Genomic DNA, 21088 nt, shown 5'->3' with positions numbered 1-21088 from the left:
ATACATTGTTACAGTACCAAATTGGAACAGGAAAAAGTAACTTTTTTACTGTGTTTCTTAGAAATAGCATAAGATGTGAACAGAAAAGCAGAAGACCTAACTGAATGGAGAGCTATGGCAGGCCATCCATTTGAAGCCAATGATACAGCATGGCCAATTCCATTGGAAGAGCTGTTCTTTCATTCAGGAGCTCCAGCGTGTGAATACTATGAAGGACAAAGGTGTGAGTTTCACGTCTGTTCTTCATGTATGTTACCATTAAAATGTTAACAATTCACTTGGACGGTATGAGAGAAGTATTTTCCCTCACAAGCATGCCTAGTATCCCGGGGGTCTCTGAGCCCTAAGAGCCGAGGAGGTCAAATTCCACCTGCAAATTCGAGGCTCTGCCCCTTCCCGAGGGGCAGGGACAGCCAGGGTGTCCACCGGCCCAGCAGGGAGTGTGCTCCTGTTCGGCTTGTGGGCACAGACAGCCGCCGCCTGCCTCCCCGTGTGCTGGAGGCTGGCCCAGGCCGTGCCCTCAGCCTGTGCTGGGTGCAGTATGTTTGTCACACCTCAGAGGTGCCGAAGGTTAAAGGCACGCAGGATGCCCGTTTTCTCCGCTGGAAAACAGGAACGACAGTGGGAGCCAGTGCCGGGGTAAAGCCAGCGAAAGGACACTTTGCTATCCCACTCCGATGCAGGGAGGAAGGGGGAGGTCCCAGGGCAAGGAAAGTTGCCATAGGTTTTTCAGTAGACCCGGCACTTAGTGGCGACCGGCAAAAATATCTTTCCCCCGCAATATTTTTCTCCTAATTAAGCATAATTAATAGCCTTGGACTTTGTTGGTTTTGGTTCTTCTTCTACGAGCGAGGGAAGATACATTCCAGGAAACACTGTGACGGAAATAATGAAGTGTCGGTGGCTTATCGGCACAACCTCTCCGCTGCCCTCTCATGCCCGAGGAGCCCCGCTGGCAGCACAGCCCTGCCGGCTCTGAGGGGCGCTGAGCCCGCAGTGCCCGCAGTGCCCGCACCCCTCGCACCCGCCGCCCCGGCCCGGCGCCGCCCGCCCGCTCTCCCCCAGGGGCGGGCCGTGCCAGCGCCGCGCACCTCCCCCGCCTCCCCCTTCCGCTCCGGGCCCGGCGCCCGGCGGCAGGAGGGCGGCGGCGGCGAGCCCGGCCCGACTGGGCCCGGCCCGGCTCGGGCTCGGCTCGGTGGCAGCGCTCCCCGCCGGGCCCTGCCCGCCCGCCTCCCGCCGCCGCCGGGAGAGGCCGCCCGCGCGCGCCGCCCCGCTCGCTCCGCGCCCGCCGCTCCGGGAATAAGGCGGGAGGGGCGGCGGAGCCGGGGGGGAAGGGGCAGCCCCGGGGGTCGCGGGTGGCCCGGGGGGCGGGCGGCAGCGCGGCCGTGAATGTAGGAGCGGCTGCGAGCGGGCTCTGTATCTGCACCAGGATGGCCGAGTGGTTAAGGCGTTGGACTTAAGATCCAATGGACGTATGTCCGCGTGGGTTCGAACCCCACTCCTGGTAACTGCCGTTTTTTTATCGGGAGCCCCGCTCGGACTCCGCGCCGGCCGCCGTGTCCCGGCAGAGCTGCGGCCGCGGGGAGCTAGGGGCCGCCGGACGCGCCGGGAGGCGGCCGAGGGGCGGGGAAGCGCGCCGGAGCGGGCGGATGGCGGCACCCGGCAGCCCGAGCGGGTGTCCCGGCGCTGGGCGGCCGGCGGGGGCAGTGCGAGCCGGGGAAGAGCTGCGGGGCCGCGGGAGGGACCTGCAGCCGCCGGAACTTCAGCTTTAAACTCGCTTCAAATACAAATTTTAAAAATTTTCTGCATATATATACACATACAATATATGTATATAAATGTCTGTATAGATATGTATATATAATATATGAATATATTCGTGTGTATGTACAGAAACATAAATGCACAGACACGTAAACACGTACACGGAATAGATACACGTGTATATATGTACACGTACAGATGTATATAGACACATATGTCTCTATACATGCATATACACACTCGGTGACAGCCTCGGGCAGGGGCAGCAGGCATCTCCAGCGTTGTCACCCCCGGATCATGACCTTGTTATTTGTCATTTAGGTTATTTTTTGTGTAAGTGTTTTTGGTTTGTTCGGTTTTTTTCCTCCAGTTTCAAGGTCTTCGAAGGCTTTATGCCAGCCTGTCAGAGTGCTTTTACAACGTGCAAATCAGTATAATTCTGCGTGCACTGGTGTATGGGATATCTGCAGGTGCCCAGCCTGCTGAGGTGTCCTGGGCCGATCCTAGATGGCAGAGGGAAGGCGATCCCCACTTCTGGGGGAATGGTCCCCTAAACTGGCTGTGCCCTAAACTCTACCGGGGTTAAGCTAGAAGTTAAGCAGAAGGAGCATGCAGGATTTTTAGACTCACCTCCTGCTTTTGTTTCATTTGTCAGGACACATGGAGCAGTTGTAGAATGTGTTGAGGTGTTTAGTTTTCTGGGGCATGGTTCTGTTGTTTGGGTTTTGTGGATTTTTTGACTGAGTAGTATCATTATGTTTAATGTATTGGAAAGTGTAGGAAGTAAAATTCAAGCACTGACCAGCACATTTTTAAATAGTAGTGTTTTTGACAGTATGCTGGTTAAATTCTAATTCAGGTAAGTATAGCTGTTCTCAGCCATCCTGTTCTCAATAATTTGATCTGAAAAATTATTCTACACTTTCAGTTCACATATATCATGTGATCATGCAGACTAATTATATACTAAATAAATTATATAAACTGATTATATAGTAAATAAACGCTCAAGAAAGATGTAACAACTCATGGTGGGCCTTCAATGTTATATGAGATAGAAGGTGAAATATGTCAAGATATTTTATTACATGTCCACATAAGATGATCTGGCATCACAAATGTGAGCATGGTAAAAACACAGAAATATGATAGTTCAAGCGTTACAGAGAGAAGCCTGGTCTGTGGTGAATTTCTAGGAAATGCAAGTACATACATTGGTTTTTTGAGTGTTACCACAGTTAAATTGTAAATGCAAAACACACCGCACTTTCTAGAACTGTTCATTAAGAGGTAGTACTGCCAGGTTCAAATGTTTTATGAAGTAAACACTCATTGCTATTCTTCATTAAGGTACAAATTAGTAAAAATGGGTGCATGTTTGAAGGTACACTTCACCTGTAATGTTATAATGGTAAAATGCTGCCCTTGAAACCCACATCTTTGCATACAAATGGTGTAATTCTGCTTGTGTGCTTATTTACAAGCATGTTTGTACATAGAGTAAATGCAGGTGTAGATTTTGTGGATGCAGTGCTGATTTTGATGAAAACTTTGCTCCAACTATGTCAGTTACAAGCATGAATTAGTGGTGGCTATTCTGCACTGTGAGAAAGAAAAAAGAAAAGTAAAAATAATAATGATTTTTACAAGAACAGTAATTGCTGAAAAGAAAAAAGGGTGGCCTTAATGATAAAGCAATATAGAAAATGTCTTGGTTAGAAATGTTCCTGTTTCAGGTACAGCCTTTCTCTTTCCTGAAAAGATTTGTTTTGCAGAAAACTTCCCTCAGTCCTTTGGTGAGCCTGTGTTTCCTGCTTCTTAAAACAGCTTTTTAGAGCACATGCTGATCTGGGATGTAACAGAAGATTTTTTTTAAACATTCATGTTCTCAAGATATACCCATAGAATCTACTTGCAACAAGTATATCCCAATCCCTTCCTACACTTCTCTGTAAAGGAAAGCATAATCTCCTGGGGTTGTTGGTTTCTATTTTAGGTGAAATGGCAGGGTGATGTATTGTGTTTCAGCTCTGGAGCTGAGCATGTTTTAAGATTTTTATTTTATTGGGCAGGTTCCTTTCTTTGGCTCCTTGTTAAACCCTCACCAATTTTTGGTGGTTGTCCTTGCAATTTCACATTCTTACATTCACTTGTAATATTCTGGCCTTTAGTTTAAACAATATTGCTTTCTGTTGGACTCCATTCTGTGGATGAGATGTTTTTCTAAAAACATCATTATCTGAAGGAACCTTGCCTCATTTATTGAAGAAAGTGGAACAAGTATAATGACTAGTGCTAGAAGCTGGAATTAAAAAAAAAGTAGATTCATATGCAGACAGTTGAATGCTACCCTGATGAACCAGGGGTGTTTTTCATGCCTCTGCATATTTCTTGTCTGATGAGCAGCCAGTCATTTAAAATAGATTTTTCAAAAGCAATCATTCATTTTCATGTTCCTTATTTTGTGGTCTCTGTCTTGAGAACCTCAATTTGGTTTGCAAAAATGCAGAGCTTTTGCAAAATCAGGTGAAATCAATCTATCACCTATATTTTAAGCACTCTCTGGGAGAAAAAAAAGTATTATATGACTATAAGTAGTCAAATTTATTTGAGATATTTTGTATGAATCTTTCCATACATCAATTTCTCATTGTATAAAATGGAAGTAATAAAAATACACCAATTGCAAAATGGGCCGCTATGAAGTAAATTCATTCTTGTTTACAAAGCATTCAGATGGACACTTAGGTAATCTGATCATGTTAGACAAGCCCATGAGTAGACTATCAGTGAATTCAGAAAATAACATGAAAGAAACAAGGTACAGAGCCACATTTTGAGCAGTGAAGACCTTGCAAAGTATTGAACAATCGCTCAGCCAGCAAGCACTGCATGATGTGTACTGATCAAGGTGGCAGCTGTATAGGAAAACAGCAAGCCATGGTTTAACTCAAAATTCTGTCTCACTTCAGAAACAGAAGGGGCTCAGATCAATAAGAGGGCAACCTACTGGTGACATATTTAGGTGGTAATTCAAAATAGTTTAATCCTCTTTAAAAACTTTCAGCAACTTATTTTGGTTGTTGTTGCATTTTAGTGTGTGATGGAGGCATGTAAATTCTTACTTGAGTTAAAACATTCTTCTGTCATTCCCAGTGACCAGCATCTCATGTTGAGATAAAGGGTGTAAAAAGGGCTGGGAAGTTCTTGATCTATTGCACAGTCTTGTGTGTAGGATGATCAATAAACCCTCTTATTCATACTGCAGACTAATTTAAAGTCTGTAAGGTAGGACTAGTTTCTTATGTTAGCAGGTGTGACTGCATGTAAAGTGTTAATTCTTGAATTGTTCTCATTTTGGACTTTTGTGGTAAATAAGAGGGGTAGACTATTTTCTGGATTGCTGTCATTCTTAGGATGCTTGTTCAAAAATTACCACTATTTAATGAAGACAGTTGTGTCTCTGTTTACACACGTTTATATAGGTTCATTTTTAACAGCTGCTGGGCTCTTCATCTGCTGACTGCCTCCGATCTAACCTGCAGATTCTTGGAATAATTTCTGTTGGACTCGATAGCCGCAGTAACCAAGTGTCATTAGCAATGTTAGCTAATTCTGCCTCCTTCTCCAGGGCATTACAACACACAGTCCCAAAGAGATCCTTGCAACATTTTATTGCTTAACTATTTTTCTCTGTTTTGATAAGGAAAATGAAGGGATTTTCTGCTTGGTTAGTTCAGTCCAAGCAGCAAGCTCTGGTAGAACATTGATGGAACGGAATGAGGGTCTACATATCACTTACTGGAGTGCAAAGCCCTTCAATTTAGTCACAGTGCAGGTGGAGGTACGTTCACTCTTATGACTGACAGATGAGCTCCACAAGTCTTGCTGTGGTCACTTAGAGCATCGTCACCCCCAGCATTAGGATGGCCTAACATAGCCATGAGAAGAGACCAGATGTCCACTCAAATGCTCAAGTTGGTCTCTGACATTTTAGCTCAAAGCCACTTCACTGGCAGAGCAAAGGGCAGTAGCTTTGCACCAGAGTAAAGGGATGTGGGCTTGTGTTCCCATTTGCCAGATTCTCTCATCAGGAGGAATATATGCAGGTAGTAACAATTTACAGTACACAGCATTATTACCAAAGGATATTGCTGAAAGTGTCAAAAGACTGGTCTGTGCACTAGAACACCTCCAGTCTGGGAATATTTTCCCTTGTGCTGGCTTTGCTGTGGTGGCAGCAATCTCTGTAAGAACGACAGAGCAGACAAGTCATAATTTACACAACGACAGCAAGGTTTGCCAGAGCACCTACTTAATGAGGGGCCCTGAGTGCCCTAACATGAAGGCAGCATAATGCAGAATGTTGAAGCTAAGATTTCTGGGATCTTAGAGCACTGGGCTTAAAGCATGCTAGCATTTATTGTCTGGGATACTTTTGGCTGTGTTAAACTAAATGAATAGATTTTTGCTGCCAGGGAAGAGCTTTTGTCTGAAAACCATAGAAAAAGTTCACACTCTTCTGAAAATAGTCTTCTTAAATGTGCAATAACAAAAATGCCTTCCTTCCCCTAAATATTTTGAGAGAAGAATGCACTTTCCAGATTCCTTCATTTTCCTGGATTGCTCCTTCTCTTTCACCATCTGCTCAACTGTGACCTTCTTTCTGGCTTGGGAGTGCTACAAGATCTTTCCTTCAGACCTCATCTGCCTCATTTTTAAGTGCTTGCTGAAGTGATTCATGCAATTCTTGGCAAGAAATCACTCACTGACCATGTGACTTGATGGATTTGTGACACCCATGTCTTGCTATTTCATCATGTGTTGCAGACTTTTTCATGTGAGAGTGGAAACCCTGTTGGGAATTAATGTTGCATTAATGAGTACTGTTTTGCAACTAATCCATATTTGATGATTGATGAGCATATGTATTTTAGTTTCACTTGTCCTTCCATATCTGTAATTATTTTCTGTCACACTCCCACCTTTTGCTTTTTGTGTGCATACCAAGAATCACATCCAGCTGGTCTAGCAGTTAGCTGCTGCGAAAAGAGGCAGAGACACTGCCTTTCCTCTGCCCTGAATGTACTGCACATTCCTACTCCTTCCCTCTTCTGTCCCTCAGTCTTTGACTGGCAAAAGGCCAATTGGTAGCAAAAGGCCCAATTAATTTCATGTTACTTGGATCTAAAATTAATCTCTGATATTATCTCATAAGAAATTCTCTGTGAAGAAATAATGAATTGGAGACAATTTTTTACAATCTTTTGAGTTCCCTGACATAGGCAATGTAGATCCACTGTTTTTATTCATCACAGAATGGCAGAGGCTGGAAGGCCCCACTGAGGGTTGTCTAGTCCACCTCGTAGCTCACAGGAAGGTCAGCTTGACTCAGGTTCTTAAAATCTCCAAGGATAAAAACACCACAGTGTCTCTGAGCTACCCATGCCAATATTTGAACACCCTCACAGTAAGAAGAATGTTTGGCTTTTTTGATATCCTAAAAATAAGTGTTCTCTGCAGGTTAGATTGTTTTAAGTTGATCTGAGTTTTCCTTCAAAACTGTCTGGTAGCTATCATGTAAACCAGTGACATCCATCTATTGAGGGGGGTAATGCAAGTGATAGCCCTCATCTTCATACAGTGCTGTGGCTAATTACTCCTCATCCCAGATCCAGAGGCTACCTCAGAGTAAGGTACTGAAAAATGCCAATATAGTTTAGAAATCCCACTTAAGTAAAGCTTTCCAAATCCTTTTGTTGCTAAATCAAGAACAGAAATAATTGATGTATTTAGTTACTGTTCTATCTTTTATCATAATATGTTGGATATTTTTGTTTGCTTTTTTGTGTTCTTTGCAGCGAGAAGAGCTGATTTTTTGGCTAAATGTAGTTTTAATATTTATGTAGTGAGCTTCATAGCCATGGTTTCCACAATCTGTATTTTGATGGCACTGTGACAGTGCAGGCTGTATCTGTGCCAGTTAACAAATCCTATGGTGTTGTGTGACTGAAAACAGACTGAGACATGCCCAACCTGTTGTGCTGCATTCATTCGGGTGACCTGCCCCAAAAGTTATTTGACACATCAGTAAAGAAGGAATACTGAAAACAACTGGATCCAGTGTTTGTGGTGTCTCTGCCCGCCCAATGTCTCTGAACAAAATATTTTTCTACAAAAAAGAATTATTGAGTAGAATAATATTTGTATGGTGTGAATGCATAAATTAAATTTATTTAAGAGGAGGAAGCAGTTAATCCCTCTCAATAGGCAGTACACAGAGACATCATGGATTAGATTAGGTTTCTGCTCTGTATGAAGTTATTTTTAGGGAGACAGGTCATCCATCAACACAAGAAAAAGGACCTGTATGACAAAGGAGGTCAGGTGACTGTGTCCAGCTGACATATTGACAAACTTGAGTATGTTATGAAATACATGAGTATATGAGATAAGAATGGGGTGGGATTGGGAACTGTCATTAAAATGCTGTAAAACCAGAAGTTGTGGTTAGAGATTCTTTTCCGATGCCTGTTTCTGTTGCTTTTCTTGGTAAGCTGTCTTCAAGAGAAGTAGAGTTTGAGTCCTCCTGTTTTAGGCTGAGCTCTGCAGAGAATGTGTCAGGAGATCTCCCAGTGTATGGTGGTACCCACAGCCTGCAAATGGAGCCTCTGGGGGTCCTTTATAGCTGGAGTTAAAGGCAATGCCTCATACTGAATTCCTGAGAAGTCCTTAGCAAATGTAACTCCATAGCCAGGAATGGGCCTGGATTGCAATGTTAACTCGCTCAGAATGTTTTATGTTTTTAATAAAAATGATTATATCAAGGTAGTCTTAACTGTCTGTTTTAACTGGGATGCATTTAGTTTGCATTGTACATTGTTTCCTTTTATGTACTGTTTGTCTTTAACAGACTTGGCACAACTGCTTCCCAGGCAGTAAATACATTCTGGCATAATTAAAGCAGTTCCACTTCCTTTGCAGGCAAAACCTCAGAGATGGTATCTCTGGAGGGAGATGTTGGAATTGACCCAGGAGTTGCCAACTGCTGTTTATCTGTTAACCAGAACCTCAGGTACTGTCTTTCTGAATCACCATCCCAGACCACATCTGTATTTACAGTGACCTCCCTGATCCATAGGTCATTACTTAGGCCATTGTGAAAACTGAGCTATTAAAAAAATACTGTATCTTTTCATCTTACTTTTTAATGCCTTAGATATGTTCAGGCAAAAAAGAAGAAAAGGAGCCAGAGAAAGCAATTTGAAGACCTGGATTTTATCCATGTGAAAATCCATGTAAGACAGTATAACTTAGTTAATTCTTAACAAGCTATCTGACTTCCCTCAGCAAGGTAGCCATATGGGATGCACTTCTGAGGATATGCCCAATTAGTTGTGCTGCTGCAGCCAATGTTTATGGACATAAATTCATGGATCTTGATCCTGTTGCTGTGACTGTGTAAGCAGATTGTTTATCACTTTTTGTTTGGACAGGCACAGAAACCTGCTTGTACAATTAAAGTTGTAGCATCTGCACAATAGTTGTATACTTAAAATTACAGTGCCTTGGCGTCACCTTCCTCTATTGATCTTCAAAACAGCACAAAATGAAATTGAAAATACAAGCTGTTCTGGCAAAAATTCCATTAAGGGTAGTCAAGAGTACAGGGTACTGTGGGGCTTCTAGTCAAGGGCAGGACTACAACATTTTTCCTGTCTTACAGGAAAGTTGTAAGAGTCATCTTAATATTATGTGATGGAAAAGGACATAAATCTATATGGATAAAATGAAATTATGCATAAGCAATTAGCTTCTGCAGAAGAAGGGACATAGATTGTAAACTCTTTGAAAAGCCCTTCTCCTATGCCATCAAGTAATTTAAACCACAGATTATACTTTGGGGAATATTAGAGCTGCAAAAACTAGCCTGGTCATAACTTTATGTGAGTGATAAATTAAATATGACTATTAACTAATGACTGTTTGGAAAATAAAGGCACAGCTTGCATTAGCAAGGTTGGATGTTTCTTTTGGAAAAACACTTGAATCCTTTTTCAATATGTTTTACAAAAAAATTCGTAATGTTTCAGGTGACTGCTGCACCCTGTATTCAAGCCTTTATTTGAAAAAATGTTCAAGGAAAAAAAAATTCATGCAAATATTTGAGGAATACGTTGTATATTTCCAGGACAAAAATTTTTGAATGGATTTGAAAGAGTTCCGTCCAAAGATGAAAACTTTAGAAAAACTTTCTAAAATGAGTGCTTCTCATCAAGCATAATCTTACTGCCTAAACAGTTGCTGTTCATGTAGTGAGATGACTGACCTTAAATCTAACCATAATGGGAGCTTGTATTCCTCAATTACACAGATAGACTGTAGATTTAGTTTGACAACTTTATTTATGATAAACCTCTGTAGGAATGAAATAGTATTCCTTGTTGGCTCCTTCTTCTGTGTTTTGCAAAGTGACAGTGTCCATTTTATAAGTGGCTATTGGAAATCAAAATGAGCCGGGAGGAGACTGGTCTGTACCCAGCCTGAGAGTCAGGGTGGCTGTGACAGCACTGAACAGCTGTGGAGGAAGGGTATTTTGGGATGATGGCTGTGCAGGGGCAGTGAAACAACACTGCTGCCAGAGACGGTGGAGGAGCAGCCAGGACCCCCTTCAGTGGCCGTAGGGCCTCCAGTGGCCCCTCTGGACTACAGAGGCTGGGATGTAGCTCTGCAAATGACTGATCCTGGACTGCCCCTCTAAGGGGCACCACAGCACTTTCCAGCTTCTCTTGTGCCATGCTGTGTACACCTAGGAATTGCAGCAGGGAGTTTAATTCCTTGGGTACGGTGTGGGGTAAATGCCCTCCCAGGGTTTAATGGGGATTGGTACAGGCTGTGTGAGGGTGGGAAAGGTCAGGCTCTGAGTGGCCAAATGAATCTGTGTCCTTCACCACTTCTGGGAGGGGATCCTTCTCTTCCGCATTGCTTACTTTGAATTTCAAAGGCATGGTATATCCTTCTTGATATAATGTACTAAACACCAGTTTTAGTCTTTAGGTACAGAGACCTCTTTTGGAAAGAAGTGACTTACTGTCAGCAATCCTGCCTTCTTCACCAACCAGTTGCTATCTAGGAAACAGGACAGAGCTGAGCAAAGAGCAGAACTGAGCAGGGGTGGGCAGGTCTGGACCTCTGGGTGATGTGACTGCATGCTTAAGGAGTTTACATCTGTATGATTCAATTACTGGATCATTCCCCTCTCTCTGTTAGGTCACAGAAGTGTAGTTCTGTCAGGAACTTGCATCAGGAGACAAATGTCATGGTTTAGCTACCATGTCTGGGGAGAATTTTCCAGGCAGGCTAGTGGGATATTACAATTAAAACCCTAGCAGGCTTTGTATTTGTTCTTCATTTCTTTGTATGACCCTGTTCTCCCCAAAGTCAGTGGGATAATTCACCCATTTAAATGGTGTTTTCTTTGGCATGGCTTGTATTCATTTTTGTCATGTTGATGCTCTCTTGCTTTTGCCCTGGCTTGTGGAAATTCTCAGGTGCAGGAAGCAAATGGATGGGAATTTAAAGGAGCTTCTGACAGTCCAGCAGTTTCATGGTCATTCTGGACAGCCCAAAACTGTAGGGGAAATGGACAGGCAAAACCAGACAGGAGTCTGGTCATGAGCAGAAAGCAGTGTCTAGCTTCCAGCCTTACTGAACTGTTTGTTTCTTAGTTACTTCATGAGAGAAAGGAGCAGAGTGTAAGATGGTGATAGTGATAACATCACCTGTGATTTAGGGCTGCAGGGCCACATGTCAGGGGGTCTGAAAGCTGCCTGTATATGAAGATTGTTGACACAAAGGCTGGGAATCGTGCAGAGCTTCAGGCATGTCCTCAGAGCCAGAGAGCAGCCCAAGGGCTACAAAAAAACAGTCAGACTCAACTAAAAGTGGAACTATTTATGGGAGATTGTTTTCTCTTGTGACTTGTGGATGCTGTTTCTAGTTCACCCAGGCTCTGAGCCCTATCAGTTTACATTTAAATATAACTTTCCCAGGTTTTCAAATGCGCTGTTTCCCCAGCGGAATGTCTGTTCCTGGATGTAGCCCTCCTTTTATCATACTGAAGATCACCTCACTCACTGAGTATTGGTAGCTTTGGTAGATGACCAACAGCCTAAATATTGCCAGACCCCTCCTCTCTGACCTCAGAAGGAGACATCATGGTTCACTTGATCCTACCCTTTATTATGCCCCATGCCTTCAGTTTCTTCAGCACAGCCCTGGCCATGATCCTGAAATACCTTGCCAAGGAGAGAGTGATGGAGGAGGTTTATCCTCCTTGCAATCTGAGTTGGGTGGCACTGGGAATCACAGAAACAAGTGCTTTCAGGAGGGGTGGTGGTGTGGCAAGTGAAGCTTCCATGTATCCAGTCCTTGTGTGTCCAATTGTCATGGACAATGCCTAAGTGCATGTGCCAAAGCTGACAGGATCATGCGCTGTTTTTGCATATACTCTCCAACTTAGCCAAATACTGTATTGCAGGGAAATTTTCTTAATAAAATCTAAAGGATTAGTCTAAGTAATATCCATAAGTGACATTTTAAATAGAGACACAGCACTGTGTTTAACCTCAAAATTACTAACTAAGCTCTGTAAAACACAACACTCTTGCATTTTTTAAAATAGGAATTTAATTTGCCATCTTTGGTAAAAATTTGATTCTGTATGATTCTGTTCTCAAACCAAGTCTCACCCTTGCTTTACTTTTTGAATCATTCAGAACTGCAGTACTCTTATACTTTGGTTAATGCAAGTGTGCTATGGCTGATGGCTAATGGTTAGTTTAGCTGTTAAGTTCTTAAATTCTTGTATTGTTGCTTCAGGTCAGAGAGAACAAAGGTCTGGTATTTTAAGGGATTTGGTGCTTCTAGATAAAAACATTTTGCATTCCATGAATGTTCAATCTCTAAAGATAAGTAGGGAGGAATACTGGAAAACCCTGGTATCTCAGTGGAAGGGATAGTTGGAATGTAACTTACCTTGCGAGGTGGTGTTTTGCATTCATCAACATACCTTTGTTTTTGTTTTCTACTTGTTATAAAACCTTTTGCACTTGTTTTTAGTATTCATATGAGGCACTTGTTTTTAGTATTCATATGAACATTTGATGCCTGCTGCTGTGAAGATTTTATCATTGAAACAACTGTTGCCTGAGCATTTCTGTTCTTCAGGTAGTCCCATCAATGATTATAGCTTTGGAGGCTGTAAAACCTAAGTTATTTTAACATACAGTAACACTACTTGATAGTTTCCTCTGGGAACCCAACCAATGTGTTAGCTAAAACAACTGTACGAAGAATGCTGTTCTCATGGCTCAAACACTTGTAATGCTGTCCCACCCAAACTAACCTCAGAATGAGCATAACTTCGAATCCACAAATGAGATAAGCAATGGAACTATTTGTTACTGTACCTCAGATTTGAAGGTATTTCTTTCAACCAAGTTAACATTTAACTGTCTTTATTTTACTGTTAACGAAAATAAAATCATATAATTATAAAAGAGGCAGTGTTTCAGTCTGCTATACAAAAGAAAGTTATTGTTGATTGGCTCTTAGCAAGTGGTATAGAATTCTGTTGGTGCAATCAAATTAAATACAGGGTGTGAAAGGACACATTTTCCTAAGTGAAGGACAAGACTGTCTTACATTAGGTGAAACATTAATGGCAATTTTACTAAAATTAAATCTTAGCGCTGCAGTACTTTCTAGCTGCACTGTATTTTTTCACCAGAAACCATCCTAGGAAATCATCCTAGCATGATAGCAGGACTGTTTGTTTAAAAGGTATCAATTTCATCACACATGTGCATGGATCATAAAATTCCAAAGTATCCCAAGGTATCCCCTCATGCTAATGCAGGATTTTTTTTATTTGATGAGATTCTTTGGATAATTTCTTCCATGATGCTTTTTCACCTTATTTCCATACTGCTGCTGCTAGCATTTTGTACCAGATGCTGTTGTGTCATTAAAGCAACTGCTTCCTGATTATTTTGAGCCTGAAAACTTGTCTGTGTGTATCAGGTGACCCAATAAAATCTATTTCAAACCTTGCTCCTTTTCTATCATGAGGCCATCTCAACTAAAAATACATTTCTATGGCCTGTGCCACAAATACTCCATTATTGTTTTAGCTTGAATACAGTCCTGTCCTCACATATGCCTGATGTAGTTAATGGAGGTGGGTGACATGGATTCAGTGCTATCTTATTTAATATCTCCCCTTCTTGGAGAGTTTTTACTGCATTAATTTTTCTATGGCAAATCTATAAAAGTACTGTCTGATAATAGTACCTTGTGTGGCTGGCCCCATTGCCTACATGTACATAAGCAGAGACAGAGAAGGCCTGTGCCAGATGAAAGAAATACAAGGTATCGGCCTTCTCTTCATAATTAGAGGGAAACCAGTATATGGTAGTTAAGATAAATATGATCTTTTTATCAGCTGATAATATTGCTGTTTCTCTCCCCTTGTATACAGTAGCAACCAGATGGATGGAAGCAATGGCCCTTCCCCTGTTTGCAAGAGAACTTTGCTCAGTCCTGGACCATCCAGGTGTTTGACAGCTCTAGGCTGATACCTGAAGCTTTGGGTGGAATATTTCTGCCTCAGGGACTTACAAATGTCTCATCAGTCCTGTATGTAACCTCTTCTTGGGTGGCTAAATAGGACTAAATACCAGTGTGTATGTTCCTAAATGCTTTTCCTGTGTCTGAAAACAATATGCAAAGATGAGCAGTTTGAGGTCACCACCAGTGGTGCCTGGATCCATTCAGCCATCTGCTTTGGGCTCTCATTCTCATCCAACTTCTGTGGTGCAGTTTATGCTGGAGTGGATATACATACTGGTGGCCAGGAGGGGCAATGTGTTTACTTTCTCTGCCTTGGCATCACTCTGCCAGTGTTCCCCTCAGTGCTGAAGCAGTCTGCTTTGGAGTCAGCTGCTAACAGCAGCGCTGGAGATGCAGACCTAGTAGGAACATGGAAGTGAGAAGGGAAAATCTGCCCTCTGGCCCAGCCTTATCACAGAACTTCCTAGTTAGGTACCCACTTGGACCTGCAAGTTGTCTTGTCTTTGGCTCTACAAATCCAAAGTAATTGAGCTCTTTGGGAAGAACGTAGATCATAAAGGCATGAAAGGCAAATATAATCTGAAGATAAATCATGCACAGCCAATGTAGCTGGGGCTGTGAAGTTAATTTCCAGGGAAGATTAAATGAATCAGAAAGCAGACCCTTTTGAGGATGTATTGCAACATACATTCTTTGACAGAATTCTTCCCCTAGAGCCCCCGGGCAATCTGCAGACCTCCCCAGACTAAACCTAAGAGCTTTCCTGTAAATAAAGAAGGGACAGACTCTGGAGGCAATCTGGATCTCTGTGAAAAGCCTCTTTGTTCCAGTCTGTGAGGGCTGGAAAATTCTTAGGCGGCAGAACTATGGATGCCGACAGGAACAACTCCTCCAGCTGGTTTGGCTCTCTGATGGGAGAGCAAGGGGCTGACTCTGCTGGTGGATCTGACACTCCATCCCCACAGCCGAGGCACACTGGCAAACTTACTGGGGCACCTGGCAAATGTAAAATCTTACATAGTGTTTGGGGCTTGCACTCCCTGACTGCTTTCTGCCTCTCCTGGTGCGGGAAAGTGGATAGTTTCCAGCTGAAACAGTTGATGGAAAATTCCTGCTAAGGAAGAAAAACTAGAGGCTTAACTCTGGTAAAGTCTGTGGTGATGGACTGGGGCCAAACCTAGGAAGACCAGGGTATGGGCTGGTGCCATCCCACTGAGCCTGTTGTCTCTGAGGGATGCAGGGTGCTTCTGCTGCTGTCAGGATGGGGGATGGTGAGTCAGGGATCTGCACTGCTTTCTCTGGTTGTTCCTTTCTCTCTGCACCAGGTGAAGCTCATGAAAAAAACAGAGCTCAGCACTGAAACCAAACTGGGCATGGCTAGTGTTTGGAGAGGATGCCCTGTCAGGAGAATGCATAGAGCATCTGAATCACTTCACCACCCATATGGAAATACTCTACAAATAAAGTTGTATTGCATAGTTATAAATTTCATGCTGGAATGGTAATCTTGAATGTGTATAGGGGAGAGCACCCAGAAATTAGTATTACATTAATGATTAATGACAGATTTGGCTGAATTTGAAAGTGTATCCTAAAGGTGAAAAGCAATCCTAGGATTACCAGAATTTCTGACCAGCCCTAGGACTTGTAGACTTCCTCAGGCACTGCTGAAAAGGTTTTGTTTTCCTTCATTCTTCATATTCGATTTTGGTAATGTTTCTTTCCTGTCACTAGTGTTACTATGCCTCTATTTATTGGTTACTATACCTAAAAACAATCTAGGCTTTGGCTTTCGAAGGAAGAGGATGTGGAGAGGGGAAACAAAGGAAGGCCCTTTCAAAGATTTGTGGAATTTGATACTATTACAATTGAGGCCAATTGTTATTTTAGAAATTGCGATTCAAGTGGTTTATTTCTGATAGAAATGGAAATGTCCAAAGAAACCCTTCCCTGCTTTTGTTCTAAGGCTCAGGACATTCTCCCTGTTGTGTTTCTCCTTTTGCTGAATACTTTTTCTTCTGTGGGTGTCAGTGAAGGGTTTCATAACACACTGCTTGGTTCACTCTCTTGCCCTGCACCAAGAGGTGCAGCTTTGCACTTTGCATCTTTATAAATAAATTATCAGTTTTCACAAATGAATCACCTATTGTTTGAGGTAGACAGAATATTTTAATGGCATCTAAGATAAGAATTGTGATCTTTAAATGTTTGTTTTGTAATTTTGACCTGCTGTAGTTCGAATTTATGTCCAAGGATATATAAAGAAAAAATAGGACAAAAAGCCTCACTGAGCTGCAGCTGTAACAGAGACAGACACACACCCTCGGTGTTATTATTATTCATGACTCGTGATGTAACCGTAGGATGAAGGAGTCACATTCTTTGGCAGCTTAGATCTGGGCATTGCTGAAACACAGGACTGAAATGGCCCAAAGCTTTTACCTGATGAGAAGTAACAAATGGGGATATGTAGTGAGCAGAGGGAAACAGCAAAATGTCAGGATGTGAAGAGGTGTTTGTGTGCCCAGAACTCACCTGGTTTTCTACTGTAGCAGCTGGACGTCTCAAAACTGTTCCTGCTCCCTGCAGACTGTGCCACAAACACTCCTGGAGGCCAGGCAGTCCCACTTGCAGCACATCCACCTTGATATTGATCTATGGTGGACTGTAGGCTTCCCATACATACACCTCAGAGCCTGCTGTAGTACTCTTACATTATTTTAAGAGTTCTCTCTCTTATATTGAGAACATCTAATTGAGGCTTTGCTGATCCTTTTTGGAAAAGATCCTTTTTGGCTCTTCTCTGAGCCCTTTGAGCTCAGCACTACACTGGGAGGCATCCAGGGTTTTGCTTTACTCTGTTTTTGGGAGTGGGACCTCCAGGAGCAGTCATGCATCTCATTCCGTGCTGAAAATAGCAAAGCTTTCTATGGAAAAGTAAACTTTCATGTTTCCTGAGGAAATAAATGCTACTGAATAGTACTATAGAGGCTTTAGTACCATACATATGACAGGGAGGACACACTTCAAAAAAAAAAAAAAAAAGGCTTCAAAGATTGTTTAAGAACAAGTTAGTGAATGTAACAGATGACATAGGAGTAAAAGCATTTCTCCTGGCCTCTACCACCCACTTGGCTGAGGGCACGTTGAGAAGTAGGACTGGCTGCATTGAGAGGGCAGAAACACACTGAGGCGCAGGACATAGGGGTGCCTGGGACTGCAGGGTCCCTGACTCAAATGGGATATCTGTGTGCTCATTGAATCCCACCCAGAAACACCATGGAACATGTCTTGGGGAGTTAAGTACACACAAATGGTTTAAGCAAACAGCAACAAAGGGAGGGGATGAGGGGTGAGCCTGCAGGGCTTTTCCCAGGAACTGTGCTCTTGTATTTAGTACTTGAGCAAAACTGTGCTGTGGGCATTTGCATCCTGAGATGAAATATACTTGCTGAAACCAGTTTTGTACTGCACTCTGCTTCTTCACATCCCTCGTTTTGATGCTGACATCCGGTTCGATGCTGACACAATATTGCTAGATGGTGATTGCCACTTGAGGGATAGTACAGATGATTTTATATTTCATAACAACAGTATCACTGGATTTGCTAAAAAGAAGTTTCATTCCCAGCTAGCTTTCCCAATACAATTTTGTTTGCTGTTGTCTTTTTTCATGTTTGTGGCATCATATTCCAGACTAGATTTTAACTCTGAATTTGCCAGAACTTAGATACAGTTGTATTTTAAATATATATTGGTCCTTTTAACCTAAGTTACACCATTTGTCAGATCATATTCACAGAGTTTTAAAATATACCTTCATTCCTGGTTGCAGACGTAAGCTGTATGGTTGAGAGACTTGGTTGCTCTGTGTTTATATTCTGTCGAGCTCAATGGCACCTGAACCTGACAGAGTGAGCTCTTTGTTACTTCTGGACTACAAATAATCCCTGTACCTGGTACAGGTCATCCTGTACCTGCTATATGTTTTGAATATGAGTCCATAAGTGTCTGAAGCATCAGAGCTTGGATATTATGTTACAACTATGTTCTAATGGCAGAGTATGGTGGACACTCTTGAGAAGATGCTTGCTCTACATGGTTGGAAATTTCCCTGGAAATGCTAGTGAGGCTTTATTTTCTGAAATGCAAAGTCCACATACGAGCTCTCTCCCAGCAAGGACAAACTCCAGCATTGCTCCTATTTCAAATGTTTGGCCTCTGCAAGTAACCTCCAGTTGGATACATCAGTGATGTATTAAAGGGTTTTGTTGCTCCCTTATTTTCTTCTGACTCCAAAAAAGGGGCTTTTTCAGAGTAGGAAAATTGTTTCAATACTCTTTTCATTCAGTTTTGTGGTCTCTTTCTTCATTTCAGTAATTAAGGACTTGGCAGGGCTGGACTTCTTTTTTGGTTTGGACGATAGCTTTGGTTTGGAACATCCCAAAATAAATTACATCCAAAAGTTTCCTCTTTGTCTGCTGTGATTTCAAAGCAATTTTCATGGCTCAGTTCAGGGCTGCCTAATAGAAGAAAATGGAAGAATAATTACTGCCTGCAGAGCTTCTAGCACAGCAGTTATTTAAGTAGCTGCAAAATAATTTAAGGTACAGGCAAATTTCTTGTTCCCTGAAGAACTGTGTGCTTTGAGCCAAATGTTTTTCCTTGAACTAGTCACATAGTTCCTGTGGCAGTCAGGCAGCAGGCACAGCCCCAGTGTGCCAGCAGTACCAGCAAGGGCATCACTGGCATTTCTGCCTGTCTGAGGTGTGAAGCTCACCCCCATCATTGCTAATCTGTGTGCTGGGTGTTGTGGCTCCCCATCACTTCTGGAAATCTTATCCTTTCAAACCCTCCCACTGACCAAAAAAATAAAAAATAAAAATTAGATTCCTCTGGGAAACCCACAGCACTCAATAAGTTCAGACCTCAACCTTGGCCCTGGCTGTGCAAAGCAGACAGAGGGCTGCTCTAATGGAGCAGCCAAGATTTCCTGCTCATGTAGGGGAAATTTCACAAAAGACATTCCAGCACATGGCCAGCCAGATGGTGGCATGTGGAGTAGGGAGAGCCAGGTGAAGACGCTGATCTCTGTCCTGTGCCTCACTGGGGGCAACCCCTCTGCTGCCCAGTACAGGAGAAACTTGGGAGGGGGATGAGATGCTTCAATCAAGATGATTTAAACCATTAGCTGAAATAGCTTTGAATGAATCATGTGGTAAGTGACCTCAATCAGGCTGAGTTCTTGTAAAGTCCATGTGAAAATGCAGTGACAAAGAGAGAGTTTATGTAGGCAGTGTGGAGATCTCCAAGTGGGCTTTGTCAGATGCCCCAGCTTGCAGAGCATATCCTTCTGTTTTACAGGCATAGCCACAGAACACCAGGTACCAAAAAACAAACTCGTAATTGAAGTCTTTGGTGGGTATAAAACGTCATTTGGATGACTTATCTTGTTGACTAAAAAGGGCCATTCATTTGCTCAGAAATAAATAAATTTCTATACACACCTGTAAATCTGACCTGTTCAGATCTAGCACTATCACGGTAACTTTATTTATTTTAGTTAAAGCCAAAACCCATGTCATTTCAGGGAAAGAAAAAGCCACTTAGTGGTAGTAATTAAAATCACTTAAGCTTTCAGCACATTAACAAACCTACATGTTATGGAAACAGGAAGCTAGTGGTAGTCCTGCAAGCCCATATAGAGTTAGTTAAGGGAGAGCCTTTCTAGACATTCTGAGGGCATGCTCACTGTGGCAAATATAGCAAAACCTGGCCAAGCCTTCTCCAGGCCATGGGCTGTCCATCTGTGATCAGAGAACCACAGAGTTTGCTCAGCAGTGTGCAAGAGTTTGCTCAGGGCAGTGGGAGCACTGCTACACAGCTTCTGGACTGCAGTGGTCTTGCAGCTGGAAGGATCAATGCTGAAGCATTTCAAGCCTGGCATCTGTCTCAGTCCTGGTACCCATGTGTGTCCTCATGTGATTCAGGGAGGCAAAAGCTCCAGGCTGTCAAGTCTAAGCTACCAGGGAGTTTACCTGAATGGAAACTGTTTAGTGGGTGGGAAAATGGGACATCCATAGCACAGGTTTTTGCTGGTGCCTTTGGTGTCCCATGGGGTGCCATTATCCCACTAAAGACATTAATGAATTGTGTTTTCCAGCAGAGAAACAAGTTATTAACACTTGTGCAATTTTGTATGTAAAGCCTTAAATTCTAATTAGGGAACATCTTAAGGAGTCAAGTACAAAACATCCACGTTGATAATTTAACAGGAAATGGCAAAGAAAAGGTGACACAAATACTTGATCTAAAGGGAGGGAAATAAGTGTAAAAAAAAAGATAATTTGTGAAAAATTGTTTTATTTCATTTCCCCAGATTTGGTTTGTAGTCATTCTATATTGGGAGCACTCATGGGGTACTAAGGAGCTACTATTTAATTTTGGTATGAATAAACTGTGTCTTCTCCCACTGCCTACCCTTAAAAGAAAAAGACTTACAAACATCATCTCCACTGATTAATTTTTGTAGACTGGTGAGATCATTAATTTTTAAAGTGTTTCCAAGTTGTCTTTGTCCAATCATCATATCATTTCACTCAACAGATAATGTGTCCATGATGGAAGATGCTATTTTTTCCCTACTACAAAGAGTGAAACAAGTCACTAAAGTTAAGCCAGTTACCCAAGT

At 42.5% G+C, this 21088-nt stretch overlaps 1 non-coding gene across 1 annotated transcript; it reads left to right on the top strand.

The window, feature by feature from the left end:
* Nucleotides 1-1424: 1424 nt before the first annotated feature.
* TRNAL-UAA (transfer RNA leucine (anticodon UAA)) lies at nucleotides 1425-1507 on the top strand. The gene has a single exon. It is a non-coding gene; the product is annotated as a tRNA-Leu (tRNA).
* The last annotated feature ends 19581 nt before the right edge of the window (nucleotides 1508-21088 follow it).

The sequence above is a fragment of the Lichenostomus cassidix genome, chromosome 3, assembly GCF_008360975.1.
Source record: "Lichenostomus cassidix isolate B80296 chromosome 3, HeHo_3.0, whole genome shotgun sequence".
NCBI classification, from domain to species: Eukaryota; Metazoa; Chordata; class Aves; order Passeriformes; family Meliphagidae; genus Lichenostomus; species Lichenostomus cassidix.
This window is presented reverse-complemented; position numbering and strand designations above follow the sequence as displayed.